The following is a 13,001-nucleotide window of genomic DNA, read 5'->3' as shown; positions in this document are numbered from 1 at the left end:
CGGCGTGATTTTCCAAACCAATCGCACATGGACAAAAAAATGCTACCTCAAATATTACTAAAAATCGCTAAAACGTAGGTCACTCATAGTATGAGTAAATTTTCCGACACTTTCCCGGGGAAAACTTCTCGAATATGGGGAAAATTTATGAAAATTATACACAGGTTAGAAGTGTACCAGTAGACAGACTAAAACCATAATCAGTTTTCCTCATTTTCGAGAAGTTTTCCTCGGAAAAGCGTCGGAAAATTTACTCATTCTATGAGTGACCTACGTTTTCGTGAATTTGAGTAACCTGAACTCGAATATGAGTAACTCTTACCCAATTGTGAGCGTTTTCATTGGCCGTGCATGCGGAATTTATTTAGACAACACGCTAACTTGAAAGTACTCATTAATGAGTAAAAAAAAGACCCATTTTGAAGAAAAGTGGCTTAACTCATTAATGATTAAACAATTTTACCCATTAATGAGTATCTGTTACCCATTAATGATTAACAATTACTCATTAATGGGTAACAGATACTCATTAATGGGTAAAAATTTTACTCATTTAATGAGTTAAGCCACTTTTCTTCAAAATGGGTCTTTTTCAACCATTTATGGGTACTTTCGAGTTAGCGTGAAGTGTGTCAAGTACAGGTTAAATTGCAAGGGGTGGAGTCATATGGCAAAGTGTTACAAACAACCCTTTTATTAAGTATAAGAAAAGTACGTTATGTAGGGGTGGATAGTATATAAAAGCAATCTGTTGCATTACGTAACAGGCACTGCTTACTGCAAAACTCTATTTTTGCAAATACTGTAATTTTCATGAATGAAGGTTGTTTTATCCACATTGTTAGGGTGGATGCCTGACCGACGTGCAGATACGGTCAGCCCGGCTATGTTGAAAAGTCGTTCACTTGGCGTGCTGGTGGCGGGCACACACAATACCTTGCGAACCAAGGCTGCCAACCAAGCATACTTACTTAAGGGTCCTGTACACCACCGGAGGTGCAAAGGGCCAACGCGTAAGACTTCCATCCTGGGCCCTGGTCAGATTCCTATCGACTTGCTTTATTTCCTTATTGAGGGTCCGCCGCCATGAGCCCCTGGGTCTGCCTCTGCTGCGATGTCCTGCCGGATTCCAATCCAGCGCTTGCTTGCAGATTTCGTTTCCGCCCCGTCGAAGTATGTGGCCGACCCACCTCCACTTTCGCTCTCGAATTTCTGTCGCTATCGGCTTCTGATGATATCGAGGATGGAGCTCGGCATTCGAGATCCAGTTGTGAGGCCACCAGGCATGAATTATATACCGCAGGCATCGGTTGATGAAGACCTGCAGCTTCTGAGTGTTCTCCGCTGATACACACCATGTCTCGCTGGCGTATATCAATACAGATTTTACATTCGAGTTGAAAATTCGGATTTTGGTGCGTTGACTTATCTGGTTTGATCTCCATACTTTTTGTAGACTAACAAAGGCAGCCCTAGCCTTCTTGATTCGTGCACCTATGTCGCTCTTGGTCCCGCCGTCCGACGCTATTTGGAAACTTTCGACCTTCTCCACTGTTTGCCCCGCTACCGTAAAGTTGGAAGGGTGCGACGTTGATGGTGAGACCCGCCCCAGAGGAGTGTTCGCCTAGGTCATTGAGCTTACTCTGCATATCAAAGCGCCGTTGTGCTAGTAGAGCAACATCATCAGCCAAATCGAAGTCGTTGAGATGCTCCATGATGATAGGCTGCCAAAGCACCCACCATGATCTTATCGATTACGATGAGGAACAGTAGCGGTGATAGTATACATCCTTGTCTCACACCAGCGACTACCCGGATAGGGTCAGACAAGGCTCCGTTATGCAGAACTCTACACGTGAAAGCCTGATACTGCGCTTCGATGAGGTTGATCCGGGACTCCACTGCGTCTCAGGGCACCCCACAGATTCTCGTGATTGAGTTGGTCGAAAGCTTTTTCGTAGTCAATGAATACCAAATAAAGGGACTCTTGGATTTCATTGACTTGCTCCAGGGTGATGCGGAGCGTGACAATATCTTCCAGCACAGAATCCTGCCTGCTGCCGCAAGAGAGTCGCGTCGTTCTTCTCCTGTATCCGATTCAGGATAACTTTGAACAGAACTTTGAGAACAATACACAGTAACATGATGCCTCGCCAATTGTCGCAAACAGTCAGATCCCCCTTCTTTGGTACCTTCACTAAGACGCCCTGCTCTAAGTCGGCCGGAAAAGTCGCGGTGTCCCAGATAGTACAGAATAGTTGATGCAGCATTTGAACGGATAGCATGGAGTCAGCTTTGAGCATCTCTGCTGATATGTGATCGATCCCTGGAGCCTTGTTGGATTTCATGCAAGAATAGCATTCTAATTTTCCAAAAACATAGAATATCTCCACCTACAACGTTGTTCGGGTATGACGTAATGCGCAGGATCTATAGGTGAGGCAGAAGGACACTCTAGTCCACTGTTTCATTCATCCGGTGTTTTCGTCGGATCAAGAGAAAGAAAGAGTCTGTTGGTTTCCTTCTGCCTCACCTATACGTGATAATGTTTGCACCATCGTACAAATAAGGGTCCCGTTTCACCTGTGCATTCAATGCCTTGGTTTACTTTGCATGCACGTAACCTATAGCTCATACCGTAGTAGGCTGTGTATAAATGAAAATGATTTACTTAGTTTGACAGTTGCACCATGACGAAGTGCCAGCGTATTCGTGATGTCGCAAAAATACATTTCAATCGCCGTGGGAATGTCCCGATGGACCGTCAAAAGGGCTTTAGACTGAGAAACGAAAGGAAAACTATACGCGAAGGTGACCACAGGTCGTCCGAGGTCAGCTCGGGTTCCGAGGAAAAAAAAGGAAGATTCGGGTGAATCCTGAACGCACTGGAAAATGGCAAAGGAACACGGGATCAGTAACTTTAGGGCACGGAAGATCGTAAAGGAAGATTGCAGGGCAAATTCGAGGGCACGGAAAAAAAACTCACATGATTACCAACCGCATCCGGGATCTACGAGTCGAACGATGCAAGAAAATCTTGAACTTCCTTAAGCGAAAAAAACCGGTAATCCTGTTCACCGACGAGCGCATGTTTACCGTCGATCCCGTATCAAATTCCAGAACCGACCGATATATTAGTTCTCTTCCGGTAAAAGACGTGGCCGACGAGCACAAGAACGTGTATCTGACCAAGCATCCTGCTAGCGTTATGGTGTTTGGATTGGTGGCTTCCGATGGCAAAAAATGGACCCGATGTTCATTCCAGAAGGCGGCAAGGTCAACACGGAGGTCTACATCGGGATTTTAAGTATGTTCTTCCGTGGATCAAAGAACAGTACGGTCAGAAGCCAAATGTTGTATTTCAACAAGATGGGGCTCCGTGCCACACCTCGAACCGCACTCAGAAGTGGTTGCAGTAACATTTTCCGTTCTGGGCGAAGGATATGTGGCCGCCATCCTACCCCGATCTTAATCCGCTGGATTATTCAATATGGTGCGTCATGAAGGCCAAGGCCTGTTCTAAACGCCACCCGAGTACAACAAGTTCAGCCAAACATTGACGCGTACCTGGAGAGAAATGGATAAAGACTACATTATTAGAACCTGCCGTGCATTCCGGAAGCGTGTGGAGGCCGTAATTGCAGCAAGTGGAGACTCGATCGATGATTTACATAGTTTAAGACTCTGAGAAACATCCCTCCTTTGAATAAATAAAAAAACTCAAATACGAAATTTTTAAGAATTTTTTTATTTTCGACATTGCTGAATGGTGCAAACATTATCACGCATGCGGTAGATTTCGCTCGAACAAGTGCGAGCAGGAGGAAAAATAATGATTCATCCGAATCATCCCTGTGTGCGAGATAGAGAAAGCACGAACAAACGTCAAAAAACTAAGTGACAATCGCTGACTCATACACTCTTCTTTCAGGTTACTCAAAATAAGTCAGACGTACTCATTTTCATAACTTCTTTTGAAACGTCAAATCATGAGTAGTTGTGATTTGTTCATTTGAGTAACATTGACTTAACAATAAATAAATAAAGGTGGATCTCAATTTTGAGTTTTCAGCTCATTTGCTGATTCTTTATAAAATATAAAATGGCGTTATGATAATGTAAAAATACGAAGTTTGCCTTTCTGTAGTAGAAGAAAATTTGAAAATTTCGAAAGAAATCAATCCAAAATGGAGCAAATTGCAACCGCCGTGGATGCGGAAACGTCCCGCAAATTGAGAGGTAATTGTTTTGCATTCTGTTTGCTATAAAATAAAATGCTTGATTAATATGTTTTTCAGTTGTTGGTTTATTAATCCCAAAGGAAAAAAAAAAACACACGGAAACCACATGTATGCCCATTTGTGTATTTTGACTCATTTCCCTTTATTTATCTTATATATAACTCATCAACAAATACCTAGCCGTTTTAGTCAAAATTTAGTTCTGGCTATGTTACTCAATTTAGAGTAGATCTGGTTTTAATTAAATTGAATGGCTTTTCACTCATTTTTTAGTAGCCCCGAACGAGCGTGCACACAAGTCCAACGAGGGGGGCAACACATCTAAAACGCTGTCCAGACTGGAGAGTTATAACATGTTATAACGGTTGTCAAATAATTGCAACACAGAAACCACCATCAAGATAGCGATATAACATGTTATAACTCTGTAGTCTGAACGTACTATAAATCTCAATTCTTGTTTCTAAAAAAATCTCACAGTAGCGAATCAATCTTCGGAAAATCGTCTTTCATTTCTCGCATCTTCTTGCATCTACTTGCATCGCGCATCATAATTTTGCAGGAAATCTTCAGAATCATCATCAAACTTCTTTCAATCTACTCAGCGTGTGCGCAGCTAGCCACAGCGCCCTCGAATTTCAACGCGTTCAAGATGCATTTTACCGAAAAGATGCTACGGAATTTTCATCGGCGTGACATAAATTTATTCGGTGGCGAAAACCATTTTACTGCGGTGGCGCGCCGGCTCAAATTCATCGGCGGTGGTGGTGTATGAAAATTGGCAGCGGCGTAGCGCGGCGGCGCACAGGTCTAATAAGGCGAGTGAGTGAGCAAATAAGTGGAATGTTGACCCACAGACAAATAGACAAAACAATTGAAATTTTTTGAAAGTGATTTGTTTACACTTCTATAGAGAACAGCTGGAGCAAGTTTGATCAAAGTAGTCGATCGCGTTCAGAAACAATGTCAAATGGAACTCGAAAGAAGAAAAAACATTGCGCACAAACTATGAAATATTTCATGAGCTGAAGCAAGGATCCAGTTTTTCCAAATTTTTCCGAAGTGAATTAATTGTTGACGTAGGACTACGTCTTTGATTTCTATATGGGGGTACACTTTGTGAAAACCGAAAATGGAACATGTAACAAATTGAGAAAGATTTTGAACGTTAATAACTCAGCTGCCCCTGGTCCAATTTCAATAATGTTATCGCCAATCGATCAGAAATATGGCTACGCATCGATAACAATGCGTTGATTTTCGACAAGAAACTACGGAAACACTGGTAAATGTCCAGCATTGTCCATAAGCGTCGAATTAACTAACAAATCCACCAATTATCTACATGCATATGCTGCTTCCCCAGCACAGTCGTCAGAGAGTAGTAAGGAGACGAAACAAGTCGAAGTGGCATTCGCCTCCGATCATCGGGCGCGGTAGTAAAGAGTACGAATAGAATTCATCTTCCTGTTTGTCCATATTCCGAACCAACTACCACACCAAATGCTCATGTAATCAAACTGAAAGCAGGGCTACAAATTATTTTGATCAACCTTGATCAACTTTGAATGGCCACGGCCGGATATTTTCGATGGAAGAAGCAACAATCTAGCATCTTATTCGACGAATACGGCAGGAAACATTTGTGAAGCCGAGTTATTTACGAAAGAGAGTGTCGATGAAGAGAATCGATCAATGTAGATAGGACCTATTGAAAAGTGACGCAAGATTTGTTTTCCGTACTGAGCTCCAATGCTACCGACGCCAGGGAGGCAGCTCCCAAATCTGGACCCTACCAATCGACCCATCAACTCAACCGGGGACCAACGGCTTTACTTCCCGAAGGAAGGCGTGATCAGAGATGTTATGCCTTAGAACATGCCGGTGGCGCCGACTTAGATTGGACCCAGGCCTGCTGGGGTGAGAGGTAATCAAGCTAACCACTGGCGCCGATATCTTTCAAGGTGATATCACGGCGAATGAGATCGACCCAAAATAGCAGCAGTACGAAGGTGGTGGCTAGTCCACTCCTTCACACCTAACAAGCAACAATTGACTGGTCGTGGCAAATGAGGAAAATGTCTGGTAAAGAAGCAGGGGTGCAAGTGATTTTGATTGATTCTCTTCATCAACTTTCTCTTTGAAAAAATTACTACAAATTTGGTACGCCCACAATTCAAAAACGGAAAGAGTTTAGATAATAGATAATTGACCAATTTAAAGAACTATATGCTCTTCACATTTATTCCGTCCACTAGCGGTCCTACGTCAAGCTTCCGTTCGTGCCCCTAGACACAGACCCTTCTACTTTTTTTATAAAGTTCAGTGCTATTCGAAGTGATTCTGTGCGTGCTAACCTTTTTAGATATGGTTCAGTACTTTCCAAAGTGGTCCTAATCTTTTCTCAAGTTATTCAGTACTTTCTGAAGTGATTCTGAACTCTCTAAAACTCGATATTGAAGGGACCGTCGAGCTATAGAATAACAATCCCATGCAAATGCGCTATCGCAGTAGCCATGACATTCATTTTTACTACGGTTCTACAACTCGATATCGAGTTAGTGTGCATCGATTTGTGGAGAGTTGACAGCACTTCATCTATGTTGCCAAAATCGAGACCTTTTTCGATGTATCACAATTGAGTAGTAATATGGCGTAGTGGTAAGAATCAGAAGAGATTTCGAACTTTTTTAAATGATTCTGTGCTCCCCAAAGTGATTCAAATTTTTCAAAAGTGATTCAAATTTTTCAGAAGTGATTCAAATTTTTCAGAAGTGATTCAATATTTTCTGAAGGGATTCCAATCTTTTCTGAAGTGATTCAGTTATTACAAAACGATTCAGTTCTTGAGGAAGTGATTGCAAACTTTGAAGAATTGATACAGTACTTTCCGAAGTTTTGCGAAGTGATTCAGTCCATTCCAAAATTATTCAGTTTTTATGGAAGCAATTAAAAACTTTCTGGAAAGATTAAGTATTTTCCAAAGAGATTTAGAAATTTTCTTAAGTCATTCAATATTATCGGAAGAATTTCCGAGCTTGTCTGAAGTGATTTAGTACTTTCAGAAGGTATTTCAAAACTTTTCAAAAGTGATTCAGTTCTTTCCGCAGTGATTCAGTACTTTCGGAAGTGACTACAAACTATATTAATTCGGAAGTGATTACAAACTATATATAATTCAGTACTTTTCGGAGTGATTCCAAACATTTATGAAATGATTGAGTGCTTTATGGAGTGATTCTGAATTTTTCTGAAGTAATTCAGTACTATCTGAAATGATTCAGTACTTTCCGAAGTGAAAGTGATTCAGTATTTTCAGAAGTGATTGAAAATATTTCTGAAGTGATTCAGCACTTTCCAAAGTGAGTAAACACTTTTCTTAAGTGATCCAGTGCTTCCTAAAGTGATTTCGAACTTTTCTGAAGTGATTAACTACTTTCCGAAGTGCTTCAGTTATTCTCTTAAGTGATTCAGTACATTGCGGAGTGATTCCTAAGGGTATTGAAGCGATGCAGTACTTTTTGAAGTGATTCCGAAATATTCTCAAGTGATTCAGTACTTTCCGGACTTCCGAAAAGGAATTTTGAAAGCATCATCGTGTCAAAATTTCTATCTTACGCCACTAAGTAGTGGCAACTTTTATCCACCAATAAGGATTCACACCGTATTGCCCGGAATTTCAACCAATCGAAAAATACTGGGCAATTTTAAAGCAGCGACTTCGACGAAGAGGCGGGGCAGTCAAGGACATCCAGCAAAGGCGGGCAAAATGGAAAAAATGCGCTGATTCCGTGTCCGTTTGTACTGTGCGGGCACTGATGGGCTCCATCAAGAGGAAGGTTCGAGATTTCGTTCGAACTGGAGAAATGTAAGCATCTAATGCTATAACTTTGAAGTTGTTATAAAAGTACTGTAGAGCAACCATTAAATGACTTTTTTAACTAATTGAATCACGAATTAAAGGTCTTTTTGTGCTTACGAATGTACTTTTGGTCAGCCTTTATTCATTTAAAACTGATTTAGTTATCGTTGAAAACATCTTGATAAAATCCTGTTATCCATACTAATTTTTGCAACTAATTTCACATTATTTTATCAACTAACCTTGCATTATTTCTTACTATTTCATGATAACAACTGATAACACAATTAGTCGAGGTTGATAACTAAATTAGTCATGTGATAAAAACTGAGATCTGCAATAACAAAACTTGTTTTCAAGATGATATCAGGCTTTTATTTAACTTTCCTCGAGTAGCGTTCATAGTTCAAATGGTTGTAAATGACATTATAAGCTGCTCAAACGAAGTATTTTATTTGTCAGGTAATTTTAAATGATTGAATTCTGAATTCAAGCTCTAAACATCGGAAATAATCGACACAGTTTGGTTAGGCTGCTTCTCAGAACCACAGTGATTTCTTTTCCCCTTAAAAGACCACCAGTCTCCGAGTGGGTCTTCGCTCAATCAAACATCGTACGTTTTCACCTCAAGGCTCGTTTTGCTTTCTTCAGCCATCCTCTCGCCCCCTTAATAAACAACGAACCGAAACAGTTCCTGATAATCAAAGGACGTCAACATGTTGCCAAAAATAAACTCCGCTTTGCCTTCGCTCAACTTCCGCGCTGAAGTTTGTTCCTGGTGAGTGTTTGCCGAATGAAAAGGGTAGCTATTTGTCCGACGTTTGTTGCTTTTGACTAGGATTCAATCTTCTCATTCTGATACGTGATACCCGTTCATCCAATCGAACTTCGGAGCGGGGGCTATCAAAGTGGGCCGGTGAGCATTCTGGCATTAATTTCATTTCTTGGCACTTGACTGAGGGTGGTTCCGTAAGTTCAATATCCTCTCAGGATCTTCAGCAATCAGACATCACGGATCCACCCCAGGCTCGGAGTCATTTTCCATACGTGACGAGAGTGGCCTTCTTCGCTGGAGCGGAAAACTGTGAGCGAAATTTTCGAGTTGATTTTGAAGCAAGCTCGTTAGCAGTAGGCCGAGATCGTTGCTAACCAAATCACGGAAGAACGAATCGGTTCCTAGCTAGCTACGGTTCCAAACATCACGAACATCATCCAGGTCCAGTTTGGAACTATGGAGAGCTAAGAAATGAAAAATACACACATCCGAGAGCTGCCGAAATTGAATTAGATTTATCAGTTTGTAGACAAACACAAACACCCTGCAACAAGCTGCTGATGGCTGTCGTGCATTTCAATTTTTCTCCACCCGTTCCGAACACAATCGCAGAAGAGGCCCTTGATGAGCCAACGAGCGGCGAATTTGATCGCTTTCGTCAAACACTCTCACATGGCCAATTTTTGCTGTGCTCATTTCAATAATAGCACAGCATGCAGGCGAGATGAAGAATGGCCGGAATATTCAACAGCAATCGATATCAGTGTGAAAGGAATCAATTTCCATCACACTATGTATTTGGGTTGGTAGGGATATGAATGTTTGCTTGGTGTCCGACATGCTCGGCAGAACGACGACGGGAGAGTTTCGAGAACCGTTAGGATGATAACGAAGTCCGACCGAACTAGGTAGAAAGAACCAGCAGCCAGCCCCGGTAGTGGCTACCACTCCATCATCATCAATCATTTTTTGCACTGGGGCCGACTTTTTTTCGTTGGCTTGTTTTCGGAGGACGGGGGGATTTGAATTATTCTGAATACGGTCAGTGAGAGGTTGATTGATTTCATTTCCCAGGGAATGCATAATTTGTTCGATATTGTATGCTTGTAAGGAATGTACGAATGCTGGGAATGATGCTCGATTTGGTTCTTGAGTTTTTTGACGTAGGACTACGTCTTTGATTTCTATATGGGGGTACACTTTGTGAAAACCGAAAATGGAACATGTAACAAATTAAAAAATATTTTGAACGTTAATAACTCAGCTACCCCTGGTCTAATTTCAATAATTGTATCACCAATCGATCAGAAATATGGCTACGCATTGATAACAATGCTTCCGAATGTTGATTTTCAACAAGAAACTATTGAAAAACTCGTAAATGTTCAGCATTGTCCAAAAGCGTCGAATTAACTAACAAATCCACCAATTACCTACATGCATATGCTGCTTCCCCAGCACAGTCGTCAGAGAGTAGTAAGTAGACGAAACAAGTCGAAGTGGCATTCGCCTCCGATCCTCAGGCGCGTGCGAATAGGGAGGATGGAATTGCGTAATATTTTACACACTCATCGCCATGTTCAGAACCTGAGTGGTGCGAAGTGAAATTTTCTTCATGTTGGTAGTGTTGAAATAAACGTTTCATCACCGTCGGTTGGTAGAGAGAAGTGTCAAACGGCTTTTCGTGCAGAGCCGATTCGTGACTTTGTGATTGTTTGTTAACATTGTTCATAGCTGGAGTTTTTACGGAGTGGAATAAAATTCAGAATGAAGTGTTTTGCTCACTTTTGCAATTATAAAGATGGACACGACGAAAAGCGAAGCCTATTCAGTGGAAGTGCTGTCGAAATTCCCTGGGACCTCCAATGGCAACGATTTGACTTCCCTCCAAATCGTGTGAAACTCGAACACGAAAACTCTATAGAACCCCCGTAGAACCTCCCTGGCAGCAACTAAAATATCCACTGAAACCTCTTCTGTCACGGGAAAAATCTGTTGAAATTTCCTGGAACTTTTGTACTATCATCACAAATCTCCTTAGAACGTTCTCCGAAGTCACAGTCGTTCCTGAGCGAAAAAAAAATCGGAGGGGTTTTTTTCAGCGCAGGAGTCTACTTTGGTCCAAAATACGCAATAATACTGTTATTTTTAATTGTTTGAGTCGTTTCGAATCACGTTTTTAAAAAGATCAAAAACATTACTGAAAAATATTTATTTTTTATTTTGGACGATAACAATACTTCTATCTATTTCAACGAACCACAATGATAAAAAAGTGGTTCGATTTGACAGCTCAAAAGTGGTTCGATTTTGAGGTCCGTCTTCGCACCACTCAGTTCAGAACCAAACGCAAATTCTTCGAGATAACCGCCATTGGTCGTCTGGCTCGCCGTGGCGGTGTCTGACGTATCTCCGGTTTGATTTACGAGGTGTGCTGAAGGTGTTCCTGAAAAATGAGATCTGTGATGCTGTCACCTACACTAAACACGCCAAGCGCCATGGATGTCATTTACGTTTTTGAAGTGACAGAGACGCACTCTGTTTGGTTTCAGAGGTTAAATCATCACCAACATTGGAAACAAAACGGCTCTTTTCAGGGCCACCAAGCTTATTACAGTAAAGAGTAGGAATATAATTCATCTGCCTGTTTGTCCATATTCAGAACCACCAACCACACAAAATGCTCATGTGATCAAACTGGAAGCAGGGATACAAATTGTTTTGATCAACCTTGATCAACTTTGAATCGCCACGGCCGGATATTTTCGATGGAAGAAGCAACAATCTAGCATCTAATTTGACGAAGACGGCAGGAAACATTTCTGGATCAACAATAGAATAGGGCCCATCAGCATTTGTAAACAAACCGTTCCAAAGCCTCACAAATCGAAGGCCGCTCACACAAACCAACACCAACATCTTGTAGGTAGAAGTTTCCCCTATCCGATGATGGTGTTGGTTTGTGTGGGTGGCCTTCGCTTTGTGAGTAAAGGGCTTTGGAACGGTTTGTTTACAAATGCTGATGGGCTCTTTTCTATTGTTGATCAAGATTTGTGAAGCCGAGTTATTTACGAAAGAGAGTGTCGATGAAGAGAATCGATCAATTTAGATAGGGGCTGTTCATAAACTACGTAGACAGTTTAGAGGGGGGGGGGGTTGAGAATTATCCAAGGCCCATACAAATTTTAAAATTTTTGTATGGACAATTGTCTACGCAGGGGGAGGGGGGGGGGTCAAGAATCCCAAAAAACTGTCTACGTAGTTTATGAACAGACCCATAGGACCTATTGAAAAGTGACGCGAGATTTGTTTTCCGTACTGAGCTCCAATGCTACCGACGCCAGGGAGGCAGCTCCCAGAGATGTTATGCCTTAGAACATGCCGATGGCGCCGACTGAGATTGGACCCAGGCCTGCTGGGGTGAGAGGTAATTACGCTAACCGCCGGCGCCGATATCTATCACGGCGAATGATAACGACCCAAATTTGAGTTTGGTTATCTCAGAAATAAGTGCAGTTGTTCAAAATTCTCATGATGAATTCCAGAATTAACTTGGAATTCTGCTCTGAATTATCTTGAAATTGTTCTGAAATAAACCAGAAAACACTCCGCGTAATAATTACCGTTGAATTCTTTAGGAATTTTCTTCCAACCCCTTCTAAGAATTTATTGGAATCCTTCATATAATTCCCGTTCCCGCCTATCCGGAGACTTTGATTCCTTTAAAAATCTTTTCAAACATTCCTTTTAACTCTATTCAAAACAAAAGAAATCTTTCGAAAATTAATTTATAAACCCCTTGGAGTATTTTAAAGAATTTCTTTCTAATTATCTGCAAATTTTTTGGAATCAATTTTGTTTGGGTTATGTGATGAATCATTCGCACTAGGGTTGAAATTATTGCCAGAACATTTTAAGAACTCTGTTTCTTGTTGAATTCCGATCATAATTCTCTTGGAATTCTTCTTAGAATTCATCTGTCATGTTCCTCACGATGCCCATACAAATCTCATCAGAACCACGTAGGAATTTTTTGCAATGTTTTATTTTTATTTTCACAATTCTTTTTTAATCTACTAAAATTACCTAACAGTTTGATTTAGAACTTGCATTCTTCTCCAAA

Source organism: Ochlerotatus camptorhynchus, unplaced genomic scaffold (genome assembly GCF_037179485.1).
Source record: "Ochlerotatus camptorhynchus isolate MF236.1 unplaced genomic scaffold, CSIRO-AGI_Acam_v1.1 ptg000343l, whole genome shotgun sequence".
In the NCBI taxonomy this organism is placed as follows: Eukaryota; Metazoa; Arthropoda; class Insecta; order Diptera; family Culicidae; genus Ochlerotatus; species Ochlerotatus camptorhynchus.
This window is presented reverse-complemented; position numbering follows the sequence as displayed.